Source organism: Drosophila bipectinata, chromosome XR, assembly GCF_030179905.1.
Source record: "Drosophila bipectinata strain 14024-0381.07 chromosome XR, DbipHiC1v2, whole genome shotgun sequence".
Taxonomy (NCBI): Eukaryota; Metazoa; Arthropoda; class Insecta; order Diptera; family Drosophilidae; genus Drosophila; species Drosophila bipectinata.
In genome coordinates, this window is record NC_091735.1 from 10,568,942 (window position 1) to 10,586,046 (window position 17,105).

Below are 17,105 nucleotides of genomic sequence, written 5' to 3' on the forward strand. Positions count from 1 at the left end.
TTTGTCGTTTTTTAATAGTTAAATGTTGTAGCTTTTGAAAAAAAAATAGATTTTTAATTTTCAACAAAAAGGATACAATTTGTACGCAAAAACTGACATTTTTTAATTTTTGTCGTGTTTTTCGGACTTTGACACCATTTTTGAGTCATCTTTATTATTAATTATAATGAATAATTTTTATTATTAGGAAATCATTAGGAAATTAGGAAGAGTATAGGAAATCTCGGGGGTCAAGGTCTCACCAAGAGGACTTTTATCCATCAACCAGTAGGACCGCAACTAACACCCTCGTTCGAGGGAGCGTCCTTGAAACTAGAACCTCTGAATTTTCCAGTCAAACAATAGAAATGTCTTATGAACAGCTTCTAACCATCGAGAACGCCATGAAAGGCGCACTCGAAAGGCAACAACGAGAATTTGATGATAAGGTAGCCACATTGATGGCAGAAATAAGCTCATTAAAAATCAAAACCCCAGAAATCAAAACGTATGAGGAGATCAAAATTGAACCAGGAATAGAATGTTCCGAACCGCTAGATATAGTAAAATCCGTCCCAGAATTTGAAGGGAAACATGAGAACTACGTCTCCTGGAGGCAGGCTGCCACAGCAGCATACAGGGTATTCGAGCCTTACGAGGGCAGCAGTCGATTCTATCAAGCAGTCGCAATCCTCAGAAAAAAAGTAAGAGGACCAGCGTCCGCTGCATTGTTCATATAATAAAGTGTTAAATGTCCATGCCATACTAGCACGTTTAGATTTCACGTATGCGAATAAAACTCCAACACACGTAATTCAACAAGAACTTAATTTATAAATGACAGGAGATTTACCCTTACTTAAGTACTACGATGAAGTAGAACGGAAGCTAACGCTTTTAACAAATAAAATTATTGTGACCCACGACGCCAACGCAGCAGCCGTTCTGAACCAAAACTTCAGGAACGACGCCCTGCATGCGTTCGTATCTGGCCTAAAAAAATCATTAAAGATGGCTGTATTTCCCGCGCAACCACAAGATTTGGCATCGGCATTGGCTTTGACCCATGAAGCCGAATCAAGCAACGAAAGGAGTGTTTTTGCGGCTAGTTTTGTTCGACACAGCGAGGAAAAAGTGAGTAAACCAAACAACCTAATAAGGACAAGCGGGCTGGAAGAATTGGTCCACAGACAAAGAACAAAGTCGAAAATTGGGGGCAATGCAAACGACCCCTTACTTTGCCAGACCTCAAAAAGGAGGCAATAATCAACCCGGTTCTTTTAAACAAAGACCATATAGTAATACGGGAAACGCCCAGAAACAAAAAAGGGCGGAGCCAATGGATGTGGATACCTCATCCCGTTTAAGACAACCTTCGGCATGGGTAGCAGGGCAATCGACAAGCACCCAACAGAAAATCAACTTCATGCCCGAGGAACAGTCCGGCGAAGAAGACTACGATTCCGTTGCGCAAGCATGCGCCACAGAAATAGAGGATGACCTGGACGCAGAGGACTCTATTAATTCTTTAGGGTAAAGTCCCTACTCCCGTACTCCCAGCGTACGCTGCCAGGAAGGGAAATAAAGCTTTTAATCGAAACAGGTACCTCAAAAAATTATATTACTCCACTCCCGGGGCTGAAAGGCGTTGTGGCTGTGGACACCCCATTTAACGTTAAATTAATCCACGGCTTTACAAAAATCGAGAAGAAATGTTTTGCTTCCATATTTAATGTTAAATCACCATTTTTCATTCTCAAAGTTCTGAATGATTTTGACGGTATTATCGGTCTCGACTTGCTTAAACAAGTGAATGCGAAACTTGATTTTACCGCAAATTATTTTCCACACTAATAAGGAATCCGAGAAGATCCAGTTCGCTAAGGCAGAAAATGTCAACTTTATCAAAATACATGACGAGGATGTTCCCCCTGCAGTAAAAAATGACAAAATGATAGGGGAAAATTACAAAGCCTTCGCTGATCCAGACGAAGCACTTCCCTTTAATATATGTAAATACTGTTGCTACAATTAAAACAGATGGGGAGCCGGTGTACTCAAAGTCGTACTCGCACCCCATGGGTGTAACTGAGTTCGTCAATGTAGAGGTTAAACAACTTCTAGTGGACGGCGTAATTAGGCCATCCAAGTCTCCTTATAATAACCCAACGTGGGTTGTTGACAAAAAAGGAACCGACCAGAACGGGGTCAAGAAGAAGCAACTCGTTATCGACTTTAGAAAGCTAAACGAAAAAACCGTAGACGATAGATACCCTATCCCTGCGATTACGACAATATTGGCGAACCTGGGCGAGTCAACGTTTTTTACAACACTGGACCCTAAAGCCGGCTTCCACCAAATAGAGCTGACAGAGACAGACCGATATAAGACGGCTTTCCCAACAAACAATGGTAAATACGAGCTCTGCAGATTACCATTTGGACTAAAAAATGCTCCGAGCATCGACGATGTCCTACGAGATGGAATTTTAAAAATATGGTATGTTTATGTCGACGATGTCATAATATACTCAAAGACAAAAGAGCACCATCTAAATGACATAAGATGGGTCCTAGGAAAACTTTCCGAAGCAGGTATGAGAGTATATCAAGAAAAATCAAAGTTCTTCAAAGAGAGCGTTGAATACTTGGGATTCATAGTGACGGAAGGGGGCTTGCGGACATCACCCGAAAAGGTCAGGGCCATCAAGCAATTTCCCCAGCCAAAGCCCCTTTTCGAGCTGAGATCTTTCATAGGTTTGGCTAGCTACTATAGATGCTTTATTAAGAATTTTGCAGCAATTGCAAGGCCTCTTACTAGCATCCTTAAGGGCGAAAACGGTAAGATAAGCTAATTGTAGTATGCACATATATTGAATACCCACTGTACCGAAAGTACTTAAAGGGTGCGCACTGTAACACTTTGTTGCAGTGCTTACATATTTCAAAGTCCCGGTCATAAGCCCTAAGTGGCCGAAATATGAACCGATCGTTATGGCTTAGCCCGCACACAGAAAGTGTTAGCGTCTTCATAATTGTAACAAACGGTCAGCATATGCATACCCCTCGCGCCTCCACTTGAGAGTGCATAACAACATATATTAGTATATTCCTTTATACATAAGTACATAGCCGTCTCTCTGCCGCCGCCTGCGAGCAGCGCAGCTACGAGACTTAGCCTTACTTAGACTTAAAAAATATTGTAAAAGAACAGAAACATTTTGATCGTTGGTGTGGCACCTCAGCAGCTCCATCTAAATAAAAACCCGAAAAATAATCAAACCACGGAACAACTGAATTATCGTATGACATGGCGACCGTGACAGCGATGGAAGGACATCGAGGGATTAGAAGAATACACCGAGAAGGATATACCCAGAAGGATAAAAAAAAAACTGGACAAACACAAAAAAAAAACTACAAAAACTTAAACTGGAAAATGCGAAATAGATACATTGACGAAAAAATCTGAGTGAGTGGAGTGAAAGCAATGGGCAATCGCGGAGGAGTTGCGAAAAAGATTAAAGAAAGGGTAGCACACCTAAAGTGGCTACTCTACGTAAATACTCCACCTCAAGCGTGGGCTACGGCCCAAAAACTGCAAACAGAACTTGATTTTCTGCAAGACAAATTAATAAGTAATAAACGCCCAAAAATTGCCGCCACTCACTCAGTGCCAATAAGAAAAATTAATGAAAAACTAATAACAACAAAACGTTCATCCCCAAAGCAATTACCAAAACTTAAAAAGACATGCCCGAAGGATTGCCCTGGACCACTGGACAGCCCCCACTGTAACCACACCTGTGCGAGGACCGAGGACAGCAGCAGCAGCAAATAGAGTGCGGGAATACGCTACCTCCTGCGCCGCCGAGGGAACGTCAGCGTAGCCGAACCGGCGACGACCAGCTGACGTAGGGGAAAAAAGGAAACCAACCGAGCCGAAAATGGTATTACTTTTGTGTTTTTAAAGTTAAAGAGTTAAAATTTTAGGTAAGAGCTATTTTTGTCAAAATAATACAACATGTTGAATTTCATAAGGATCGGCCGATTATATCCTATAGCTGCCATATAACTGAACGATCGGAAATGACCCAACTTTAGTGTTTTTGAGGATAGCAATCTGATAGATTTTCATACAGATTATATTTTTGGTCAGATAATCCGACTTACTTACTATATCTTATAGCTGACATATATCTGAACGATCGGAAATGGTTTTTGGTAGAAATACCAACTTTGGTATTGTTAAAGATAGAAGTTTGGGACTTGTTTTAAATTTTGTATTATAATAAATTGAGTTATATTATCATATTCTCATAAGGATCGGCCAACTATATCCGATGTTTGCGATATATATCCGGTTTTAACTGCAAGGGTATATAAACTTCGGCTCCGACCGAAGTTGGCTTTCCTTTCTTGTGTTTAAATAATATAATATTTTGAAAAATTGAGCGGAACCGCTTTTGCCCGATTAGAAAGTATGGCCCGTATAGCCGTACAAATAATAGGTGAATATAAAAATATATTACACAATTATTTTTACAAAGTATGGCTAAACTAAAGGCATGGAATGGAATAAATTGTACGGGGATTTATCAAACATTAAAACTAATTTTGTCAGATCGTAAAAGTCACTAACTCAGAATAGACCTATTCAAAAGAACACGGGTATGAAGCATGTTGAAATATTAGTAAAGTGCTTTAATGAAGCGCGAATGCTAATACATGATCATAGGGAAAAAGCAGTCCAATAGCAGTTGACACTACACCTGACTCGGAATCAACAGAAACGAACGAATCGGAGTCAGAAGAGCTTCCCAAAGTAAACCCCAAAATAGAAGATGAAGATTTGAATAATCTTACTGTTCCGGCGGTATACACTGATCTGGATAATTCTACAGATTCAGATACTTCGAGTGTAATAGAAAACAAAATAAGTAACTCCATCACAATGGCACAATCAAATATTGATTTTATTAATACAGCATCTAAGCTTATGCCAGTTTTTGACGGTAAGGCTGAAAATTTAACAAGTTTCATTGATGCTTTACAAATAATAAAATAAATAAAAGGCGAACACGAAGAACTAGCTGTCTCCATTATTAAAACAAAGCTAAAAGGTGTCGCCAGGAATCTAATCGGTAATAAAACAACAATTACTGAGGTGATTTTCAGACTAAGAAGCAACGTAAAAGGCAAAACTGTTGAGGTATTATCAGCGAAGCTGATGAACCAACAGCAGCGCTGTTAGCGCTGCTAACCAATATACACGAGAAATTGAGCAGATGACGAAAGCCTTAGAAGGTGCATATATAACAGATTGTTTACCTTTAGAGCTAGCTAGAAGTTATTCCACGCAGCATGCAGTCAAAGCAATTACTAAAAATTGCACAATCTATAAGGTAAAACTTATCATGCAAGCTGGCACATTTAGTACTATGAAGCCGTTTCCAAATTTGTCAATACTCGAACTCGTGGTAACTCGAACCGAGGCCACAATGGCAACAAACGAGGCGATGTAAGAATGACCCAAAATAATAACCAAAACGCATCGGAAAACTCCCAAAACCCTTTAAATACTCAACAATAAAAGAAGTCAGAGTTCACACCATTAATCTCAGCCAACATATATTCGTTTCATTTTGTAACGTAGCTATTGGGAAAGAAGAAACTTCGGATAACTTCCAAAACATCCAAGATGATTACATCATAGACATAAAAGGCATAAGTCAAGAAATAATAAAATCCAAAGGTTTAGTTTCTATAGAGATACAGACAACCAAATACATAATTCCACACGATTTTCATATCCTAAATTCACATTTCCCAATTCCATGCGATGGAATAATAGGCATCGACTCTATCAAAAAATATAACTGTCAATTAGACTTCAAGCCATCTGAAGATTGGCTTATAATTAGCCCGAATAATTTAAAATTTCCAATTAATGTGCCAATAGCTCATAGTTCTGGCCATAATTCAATACTTCTGCCAGCAAGATCCCAAGTTATTCGGAAAATTGAACTTAATTCAAAAGAAGACAGTGTGTTAATTCCAAATCAGGAAATTCAGCATGGTATTTTCGTTGCAAATACCATAGCAACATCCAATAATGCCTTCATAAGACTATTAAACACAACAAATACCGACCAAGTAGTCAGTACAGAGCACCTAACATATGAATCACTTTCGAACTACGATGTAGTCAACACAAATCCAGACAATAGAAAAAAATCCGTACTATCACAACTGTCAAAAAACTTCCCTCCACAGTTCAAGTCTCAGCTTACTAGCTTATGCACCCAGTATAGCGATATATTCGGATTGGAAACCGAATCAATAACCACAAATAATTTTTATAAACAAAAACTGAGATTAAAAGATGATGAACCAGTTTATATAAATTACTATCGAAGCCCACATAGTCAGGTGAATGAAATACAAAAACAAGTAGAAAAATTAATCTCAGACGGGATTGTCGAACCGTCAGTATCCGAATATAATAGCCCATTGTTACTTGTTCCTAAGAAATCATCCCCCGGATCAAATGCAAAGAAATGGCGATTAGTAATTGACTATTGCCAGATTAATAAAAAATTACTATCTGATAAATTCCCATTACCTAGAATTGATGATATTTTAGATCAACTAGGTCGAGCAAAATACTTTTCATGTCTTGACTCAATGTCATAATTTTATCAAATTGAACTAGATAAAGGTTTAAGAGATATATCGTCTTTTTCAACGAGCAACGGCTCATATCGCTTCACGCGATTACCCCTCGGATTAAAAATAGCTCCTAATTCGTTTCAGAGAATGATGACTATTGCGTTCTCTGGTCTAGAACCTTCTCAAGCATTTCTTTATATTGATGACTTAGTAGTAATCGGTTGTTCCGAAAAACATATGCTTAAAAACTTAACAGAAATACGATGTCATTATAAACTACCCAGTTCCGCACAACGCGGACAGTGCTAGACGTTTCGTAGCATTCTGTAACTATTATAGACGTTTTATAAAAAATTTCGCCGACTATTCACGGCACATAACATAATTATGTAAAAAGAATGTCCCCTTTAAATGGACGGATGAGTGTGAAAATGCATTCCAATACTTAAAAACAAAACTTATGGAACCTGCCTTACTACAATATCCAGATTTCACTAAAGAATTCTGTATAATAACAGATGCAAGTAAGCAATCATGTGGAGCGGTTTTAACTAAAAACTATAATGGTCTCCAACTTCCCATTGCATCGCATCAAGAGCATTTACAAAAGGTGAAAGTAACAAATGTACTACTGAACAGGAATTAGCTGCAATTCACTGGGCGATATTACATTTCAGACCATATATATATGGAAAACATTTCTTAATAAGAACAGACCATAAACTTTTAATATGCCTTTTCTCAATGACTAATCCCAGTTCTAAACTGACACGTATGAGGCTTGAACTAGAAGAATACGACTTTTCAGTCGAATATTTAAAGGGAAAAGATAATCATGTAGCTGATGCGTTATCAAAGACAACCATCAAAGATAACCATCAAAGATCTACAAAATATAGCTAGAAATATATTAAAAGTCACTTTTAGACATCAAAGTAGACACAAATTCCGCGCGGAAAATCAAGAACAAGAATTGCCAATGCAATCTTTAAATAAAGCTTCTAAGCGCAACGTATACGTCGGCATAAACAATGATGAAGTACGTAGTGACCTTGCAGATAAAAGATACGTTATGTTTATTTAAACAAGGTAGAAAAATTACTGCAAGATATGATGTTAGCGATTTATATACTAATGGAGTTATTGACTTAGATCAATTTTTCCAAAGGCTTGAAATCCAAGCCGGTATACATAAAATCAGCCAACTCAAAAAGGCACTGTCGAAAAATATCTTTGAACATACTTCAATAGATAAATTCAAAATAATGGACAATAAAATCTTGAAAACATTAAGAGGAGCGCTACTCAACTCGGTGAACCAAATAACAAATTTAAAAGAAAAAGATGCAATTTTGTCTACATTTCATGATGATCCAATTCAAGGAGGTCATACTGGCATATCAAAAACTTTGGCCAAATTAAAAAGACACTATTACTGGAAAAGCATGTATAACGATATAACTGAGTACGTAAGAAAATGTCAAAAATGCCAGAAAGCCAAAATAACTAAACACACAAAGACCCCTTTAACAATTACAAATACGCCAATAAATTCTTTCGACAGAGTGATAGTGGACACTATTGGTCCACTGCCGAAATCAGAAAATGGCAATGAGTATGCAGTCACTTTAATATGTGATTTAACTAAGTATTTAGTTGCCATACCTGTTCCGAATAAAAATGCTAATACTGTCGCTAAAGCAATATTTGAATCTTTTACCCTGAAGTACGGTCCAATGAAGACGTTCATTACGCACATGGGAACAGAATATAATAATTCAATTATAGACGATTTGTGCAAATATTTAAATATTGCAAATATTACATCCACAGCCCACCACAAGCCAGAATATACAAAAATATTAATATATGAATATTTTTTTTTTTTTTTTTTATTTTAACGTTGCTTTTATTTCTTGAATCTTCTCTTTGCGAGACTAACAAGAGGTGTATCAAATCTTATATTTTTAACTTAACCAACAGTCATATTGACTGATACGGAGTTAGACGGCCCTAAAAATCGATTGCTGGGTTGGGAGGTCGTTGCGTCTAAGGCGGGATACGCTAGAAACCCGAGTCAATCCCCGAGCGAGAAAATTTGGGTGCGAAGACAGTTTTTCTTTGTATGACTCTTTTTGCTTCTGGATTTGCTTCTTGCTTCGTTGCGAACATACCAAGGTGCCCCTGTGATAGTTCTCAGGATTTTTGATTGTGCGCGCTGTATGATGTCTATGTTGCTGCTGCTCGCGTTCCCCCACAGCTGGGAGCCATACTTCCAGATTGGCTTTAGGACTGAATTGTACAGTAGTAACTTGTAGTCTAGGCACAGTGGCGATAGTGAGTTTATGATCCAGTGGAGGCTGCTGGCTTTCAGTTTTAGATGCATCTTTTTGCATTCGATGTGCTTACGCCAGGTAAGTCGTCTATCAAGGTGAACGCCAAGGTACGTTACGTCGTTAGCTTGAGGGATCTGCATACCGTTTAGTAAAAGCGGAGGGCATGTTTGTCTATTAAGAGTAAACGTTATATGTTTACACTTTTGTTCGTTTATTTTAATGCGCCAGTCGGACAGCCACCTTTCCACTATTGTGAGATGATTAGCCAGTTGGGTTGTTGCCTGCGTTGGGCATCTGGAGCGACTAAGAATAGCGGTATCATCGGCGAACGTTGACGTTGTTAGTTGTGCGCTCGTAGGAATATCCGCAGTATACAAAACATATAGACACGGCCCGAGTGCGCTTCCCTGTGGAACTCCAGCTTCGATGGTGTAGTCGCCCGAAGTAGCTGCGTTGCATCTCACTGAGAATACCCTATTGAAGAGGTATGATTCCAGTAGCTTGTGGGTGTATGTTGGCAAATACGTTTTAATTTTGTGCATGAGTCCGATGAGCCAAACTCGGTCGAAAGCTTGAGATACGTCGAGGAAAATAGCGCTGCAGTATTCTCGTTGTTCGAAGGCTGAGCGTATTTCGGATGTTAATCTGTTCACTTGTTCGATGGTTCCATGGTTTCTTCGAAAGCCAAATTGGTGTGCCGGGATGATATTGCAAGCTTCCAGATGTGGTATTATGCGAGTTAACAAGCATTTTTCAAACAGTTTAGACAAACAAGATAGAAGGCTTATTGGTCTGTATGATGACGGAATTGTGTGGTCTTTTCCAGGCTTCGGTATCATTATAATAATGGATTTCTTCCACTTTTTTGGGAAATAGCCAAGATTAATGATTCCATTAAATAGTTTGCAGACGACCTCTATAGCGCATTTTGGAAGTTCGATCAGCATCTTTGGGGTCAATAGGTCACCACCGGGAGCCTTTTTTGGTTTTAGCCCTCTTATGACTTTTTCGATTTCGTTCGGCCGGAATGGAGGTGCGGCTGGCTGAGGGGAGGACTCTGGCTGAATTACTGGCAGGAGGAATGAATTTGAGGCTGGGTTTGGCTGGAAGACACTTTGGAGATGTGTGGCGAATGTTTCAGCTCGGTCTTCGTTGCTGCGAGCCCAGCATCCCGAAGAGTTTCTTATCGGGGTGGTCGTTTCAATTGGGGCACTAAGATTTGGGTGGGCCCTCCACAGGGGGTACTTTGTGCTTGTTGGCGAGAGATTCTGGATGTACCTCAGCTGTGCATTTTCTTCCTGTTGGTGAAGAGCCTGGTCGAGTGATCGGGTTGCTTCCTTAAGGCGTTGTTTTGAAGCTGGTGATCTGCTGTTTTGCCAATCACGACGCGTGCGCCTCTTTTTTCGCACGAGCTGTTCGATTTGCTGATTAGATTTGAAGTGTTTGTTTCGGTCTACTTCTTTCCTATGAGGAGTAGAGATTTTAGCTGCCGCAACGAGTACTTCTTCCAGGGCGCTCGTAGTGTAGTCGATGTCCGATTCCATGTTAAAATCCGGGGCGAGTTCTATGTGGGCACTCACGTACTTTTTGTATTTTAGCCAGTTTGTTTTTGTCGTCGTCAGACTGAAGGGGTGTTCGGTTATTTCTGGGCTTTGAAGAAGCGTTAGAAGCACAGGCGAGTGGTCTGATGATAAGTCCGAGACTGCTTTGGCACTTATTAGATTGCGAGGTATGTTTTTTGTCACTGCAAAATCAATAAGGTCTGGGAGCTTTCGTGAGTCTGTTGGCCAGTATGTGGGACTTCCAGGGGAAACGTAGTCCAGTTTATTTTTCACATTTATAATTGCATTGTACAATTGTTTTCCTTTGGGAGTCACTAGACGTGATCCCCAGTGCGTATGTTTGGCGTTGTAGTCTCCTGCGGCTATAAATCGATCCCCAAGTGAATTGTAGAAGTCCATAAATTGTCCTTCCGAGATTGAGAAGCGAGGAGGGCAGTAAACGGCAGCAATTGAAAGGATTCCGTTGCTTGACTGAATTTGTATCGATGTGGCCTGCAAGAAGTTTGTTGCAAACCTTTTGTGAAAATGGTGTTTAATTCGTTCTCTGATTAGAACTCCAGTTCCGCCGTGGGCTTTCCCATCTGGATGATCTGTGCGGTAGATTGTGTAGCCTCTTATATGAAAGTTGTATTTGCTTGTAAGATGCGTTTCCACCAGTAGCATAACGTCAATATGGTTTTCGGTCAAGAATTGTGACAATTCTAGTTTATGCCGTGAGACACCATTGGCGTTCCACATTGATATTCGTAGCGCCTGCATAGATTATTTGGACTGTTGTGCTACGAGCAGCTGTATCACCATGTTCTGGTTTTGAACAAGCGTTTGCATGGTCGTTTTCATGAATGACATAAGCTCCATCATACTTTGTTGGAGGGTAAGCATCATAGTTTCCGTTTTGCTGTGTGGCTGTTCTGGGGCCTGTTGAGCGCTTTGAGAGTTAGGCTGAATTGGAATTTCCCTTCCAGATCGTAGAGCATCGGCATAGGAGAAGCCGTTGGTGGTGTTTAGTGGACCGAATGAGGATCTCGCAGCTTTGGCGAAGAAGACGTCTGGCGTGGTTTTTGACGAAACGTACGCATTCTGTGGATTTTGGTTGCGCGTTGCGGTCGCTTGACGCATGCGACTCTTTAACTCCTTATACACAATACATCCTCTATAGTTTGCCGTATGGCTGCCTCCGCAGTTTCCACATTTCTTCACGGTACTGTCCTTGTTTGTAGTGCAGCAAGCGGACTTGTGGGCGTCCCCGCAGACTACACAGACAGCCCGAAGTGTGCAGTAAGACCTTGTGTGTCCATACTCTTGATAGTTAGTGCATTGCACTGGACCATTGCGTTTATGTGGCTCTTCAACAGTGATTTTCCGATGCAAAAGATATTGCAGGTTGTAGATTGGGTGGACTTCGTTCTTCTTCAGCGACCTGCTTTCTGGCTCGAGCTCGACCTTGAAGAGGGGTTGTGGCTTTTTATCTTTATTTAGAATGTTAATAACATTCTTGGCGGCGAAGCCCTTTTCTTTAAGGGCGGTTTTTATTTCCGCGGCGGTAACATCAGGTTCTATTCCCTTTACTACCACTTGTAGGCCCTTACTGCTTTTCAGCTGGTACGTGTAATAGTTTTTCTGTACAGTGTCCAGATATTTTGACACTATTCGGAAGTGCTCTTCAGTCTTGGTTTGCACCTTTGTTTCATGGATGTTCCCTTTGATAAGCGGAGCAACATGAAAGTTTTCACCGTTCCCGATCAACGACGCAATTTTGTTGACCAGGGCACTCGAGCTTTTTTCCCTTATATAGATTGGAGGGGGCTTGGGTTTTTTTGCGGTGTCTTGGGCTGGTTGGTTTTCCTCAGCCTCCGCCAGTAGGGCAAATCTGTTAGTAGTGGATCTGTCTGGTTCATTATCGTTATTCAGGACACGGTTAATTTTTGTTTTGTTGCCTGCCGGATTACTCTGCGGGCTAAGCTTGCGCTTAATTTGGATGTAGCGATCCATTCCAGTCTGTGTGGCCGTTGCCGCTTTGGCACTTTCCGAGGTTGTTGTTTTTGTACTCGCTGTAGTCGTTGACGTCGTGGTACTTTGAGTTGCAGGGGTTTTCGCTGTTGTTGCAGAAGTTGTAGCGCTGCTTGTTGTTGGTGCGAAATTTGTTTCCGATATTGGAGGGGGGGGGTTTTACACTGCGAACTCCATGACGCGGGAGTCGGAGTGAGCAGAGCGGGTGAGCAAGACCGTGCCCTTTGGGTTTCAGCGGTCAGTAAAGCCGGGTTGCTTTTAAGCACCGATTTTTCCACTTCGGTATCGCGGGTTGAAAAGTAAGAGTAAAAGCCGTTTCTTTGGTTCACTGAACTTCTACGCTCGTTCTTTTGGTCGTTGCTCAATGAGCTCATTGCGTGGTACGTATTTTTTTTTTTCAACAATGCACTAGTTTTGGTTTAGCACATTACAACTGTTATAAAAAAAAAAAGCTTGTCTGTCGCTTTTAATAAATTGTATTTCAGTGTCTTTTCGCTTATATTGGCGAAAATATAAGCGAAGTGAAGTTTTCCCGGAGCTCGGACAAAGCACGTCCGCTCAGTTCGGTAGTTCGATTACGAATGATGAATATAAATATGTAAATATACAGGTTTGTACATAGTAACGGAAATAGGAGATAGAGATAACATAGTAATAACAAATCTTTATTTCATAAATTGCATTTAGTATGGCCATACAAAGACACACATGCATAGATAAATAAATACACATATTCTTTCAATAATTTCATTTTCTTTGATTCTAATAACATAATACAACAAAAAAAAAAAAAATAATAAAAAAAAGGATGTATTAATTCGAAATTTTTATTTTAAAAATAACTTTATTATATTACGTTATTTTTTAAATGGAAGGAGATGTAGTATGCACATATATTGAATACCCACTGTACCGAAAGTACTTAAATGGTGCGCACTGTAACACTTTGTTGCAGTGCTTACATATTTCAAAGTCCCGGTCATAAACCCTAAGTGGCCGAAATATGAACCGATCGTTATGGCTTAGCCCGCACACAGAAAGTGTTAGCGTCTTCATAATTGTAACAAACGGTCAGCATATGCATACCCCTCGCGCCTTCACTTGAGAGTGCATAACAACATATATTAGTATATTCCTTTATACATAAGTACATAGCCGTCTCTCTGCCGCCGCCTGCGAGCAGCGCAGCTACGAAACTAAGCCTTACTTAGACTTAAAAAATATTAAAAAAAAAACAGAGAGACTTCGATCGTTGAAGCGGCACCATTGCTGCTCCTACTAAATAAAATGAACCCGAAAAATAATCAAACCACGGAACAACTGAATTATCCTATGACAAAATACCAATCAAGAAAAACAAGCATTGAAATGAACAAGGAATAGATGGAAACATTCTGCAGACTAAGAGAAATCCTTGCATCAGAAGATGTTTTACTTTCCTACCTAGACTATAAGAAACCGTTCGATCTGCCAACGGACGCGTCAGGTTTTGGTCTAGGGGCGGTTCTATCGCAGGGTGGTCGCCCAATTACAATGATATCACGCACTCTGCGTGATAACGAAAAGAGGAAGACGTTTTAGGGGAAGAAGAGGTGTCCGATATGGCGAAAAATCGCTAACGTATACCATAGTCACAATGGATACCCCGGTTGACTTATTTAGGAATCATATAATAATTGAAGAGAGTAACAGCTCGTCCATAGACACTGTTTAAAAGGAAAGTTAGACATGTAATAAAAGTAAATGACCGCGGTAACCTACTGAATACCTTGCAAGAGGTGGTTAATGCCGAAGTGTTAAATGTCATATATTACTCCCTACTAATCCTGTCATTTATCCAACACAAACTCGTGGAGCTATTCCATAACTCTACGTTTAAACATTCAAAAAGCTTTGTACAAGACATAACGGACAGAACCGAACTGAAAGAAATCATGGTAACCGAACGCAATAGAGCGCATCGAGCAGCCCAGGAAAATATGAAACAAGTCCTAAGGTACTATTTTTTTTCCAAAAATGTTCCGGCTAGCAACAGACGTAGCGTCAAACAGCAAAATCTGTTCCATGGCAAAGTACAAACGCCACCCATCCAAGCAAGCAGTAGCACAAACACCTATACCTACTTCTGTAGGGGGAATCCTACACATTGACATTTTTTACGCAGACGAAACTCTTTTCCTTACGTGTGTGGACAAATTTTCGAAATTCGTAACAGTACAGGTAATCGCGTCAAGGGCTATTGTGGTCGTGAAAACTCCAATAATGCAAATAGCGAATTTTTTTCAAAAGCGAAAACGATCTACTGCGATAACCTGAAGGACCTAAATTACGAGACCATAAAATCCATTCTCCTGAACAACTATAACATTACCGTTTCTAACGCACCACCTCTACACAGCACCTCAAAACGGCCAAGTAGAGAGATTCCATAGCACCTTGGCTGAAATAGAACGATGTTTGAAGCTAGGGAACAATTTAACTGACACCACCGAGATAATTCTTCTGATAACTAATAAATACAATAAATCCATTCACTCGGGGACTAACGCAAAACCTATAGACATTTTACACTAAAAATCCGCAGAATTCAAGACAGAAATTACCAAAAAAATTCAACAAGCTGAGGAGAAAACCCTTAAACACGTAAACAAAGATAGGACTCATAAAACTTAGCAAGTGGGCGATAAGGTTTTTTTGAAAGCAAAACGCCTGGGGAATAAGCTTACGCCACTTTGCTCAGAAGAGGTTCCTGGGGACCACGGTTCTTATTAAAGGGAGGGTGGTCCACAAACACAATCTACGTTAACCGATTATTATCGAATTATTAATCGAAGATTATGACCTACCCCTTTGTTCCTTTCTTTATTCTTCCTAGGTTACGAAAATATTTTTTAATTTTAATACTAACGGACGCTATAAAGACGGACGCGACATTAAAACTAAAAAATTACACGAACGCGGACTATATCCCGATAGAAGACAATGACACTGTAATCTGTGAGAATTACGGATACCTACAGCACGTAACGAACATGACGACCTACGAGGACTACGCAGACCAGACATAAGCAATGACAATTCATTCGCAGCACACGACTACCAGCACACCAGTTATAGCAACGGACCTTAGACATATTTGCAAGTTGGTGACCACCCTTAAGTTCCACCACAGGGCTACTAGAAGTAGCACCTCGGGAATCGTCGTCGCATGCAGACGTGCATTTATTGTGCTCCGGAAAAAAAAAAAAAGTATTCAATAATTCAAAAAAGCGCAGTGACTGGTTTCGTAAATCAACAAAAACGCGAAAAGACGCTTTCAGCGATGAAATCGCTAATGTTTATATTGATTAATTAATTAATTAATATAAAACATAACATTTCAAACTCGAACAATATCAACCTCGATTGCAATGAGTCTAAACGACGTTAGCACACGTCAACGTGAGCAAGACGAGAGACGGCTCTCAGTACAAAGAAGCAACGCTTACTTCACTTTCAAAGCAACCGAAAGTAATGCAAGCTCATCCGAAACACGGTCAATTACCCCAAACTTGGCCAAATTCTTAAACGTAGAGAGCGTGAGAGCGCGTTCTTGCTCCCCCTCGCTACCATCGATGTTTCTGCAGCCAAAGAGCGCAGTAGCTAGCACCGCAACCTCTTTGACAACGTCAACCGTAACAACAACAACAACCGCAACTGTAACGACAGCGCGTTTAACGACGTCATCAGCTAGCAGCGCAAACATTGATACTTGTGTCGCTGTGCTGCCCGAAAAAGAGAACAAAAACAAAGAAAATATTAAGCCGGCTGTGCAGACTGGTATGGATCGCTACACCCAAATCAAAAGGAAGCTAAGCCCCCTAAACTCTCAAAGCAAAATAACCCGTGGCAATGCTAACATAGCCGCAATAGAAACGCCCACGAACTCGAACCGTTTTAAAATCTTGGCAGACTATGAGGATGACGCCGAATCTACAGAAGTCGAAAAACGGAAGTCTAAGCCCCCGCCAATATACATATACATATACATACAACAAAATTAGAGAGCTCATTGGCAAGGACAACTTCCTCATAATACCACTCGTAAAGGGCAACATCCAGGAAACAAAAGTTCAAACGAAGTCTGAAGATAATTACAGAGTATTATCGAAATACCTCACCGGCAAAAAAAAGAACTTTTACACGTATCAGCTAAAAAGCAGCAAGGGCTTGCAAGTCGTACTTAAGGGCATAGAGCCCGAAGTATCGCCTGCAGAGATAACAAAGGCGCTACAAGAGAAGGGATTTAGCGCTAAGACAGTGTTCAATATCCCTAACAGGGATAGAAAGCCGCAGCCACTCTTTAAGATTGAGCTCGAACCACAAATTAAGCCCCTAAAGATATACGAAGTGCACCCTATATACAATCTTCAGTTCCTGCTGCACCGCAGAATTTCAGTTGAGGAGCCGCACAAACGCAATGGCCCGGTAAAATGTGCGAACTGCCAAGAATATGGCCATACAAGGTCTCACTGTAAACTGCGCCCAGTTTGTGTAGTTTGTGGTG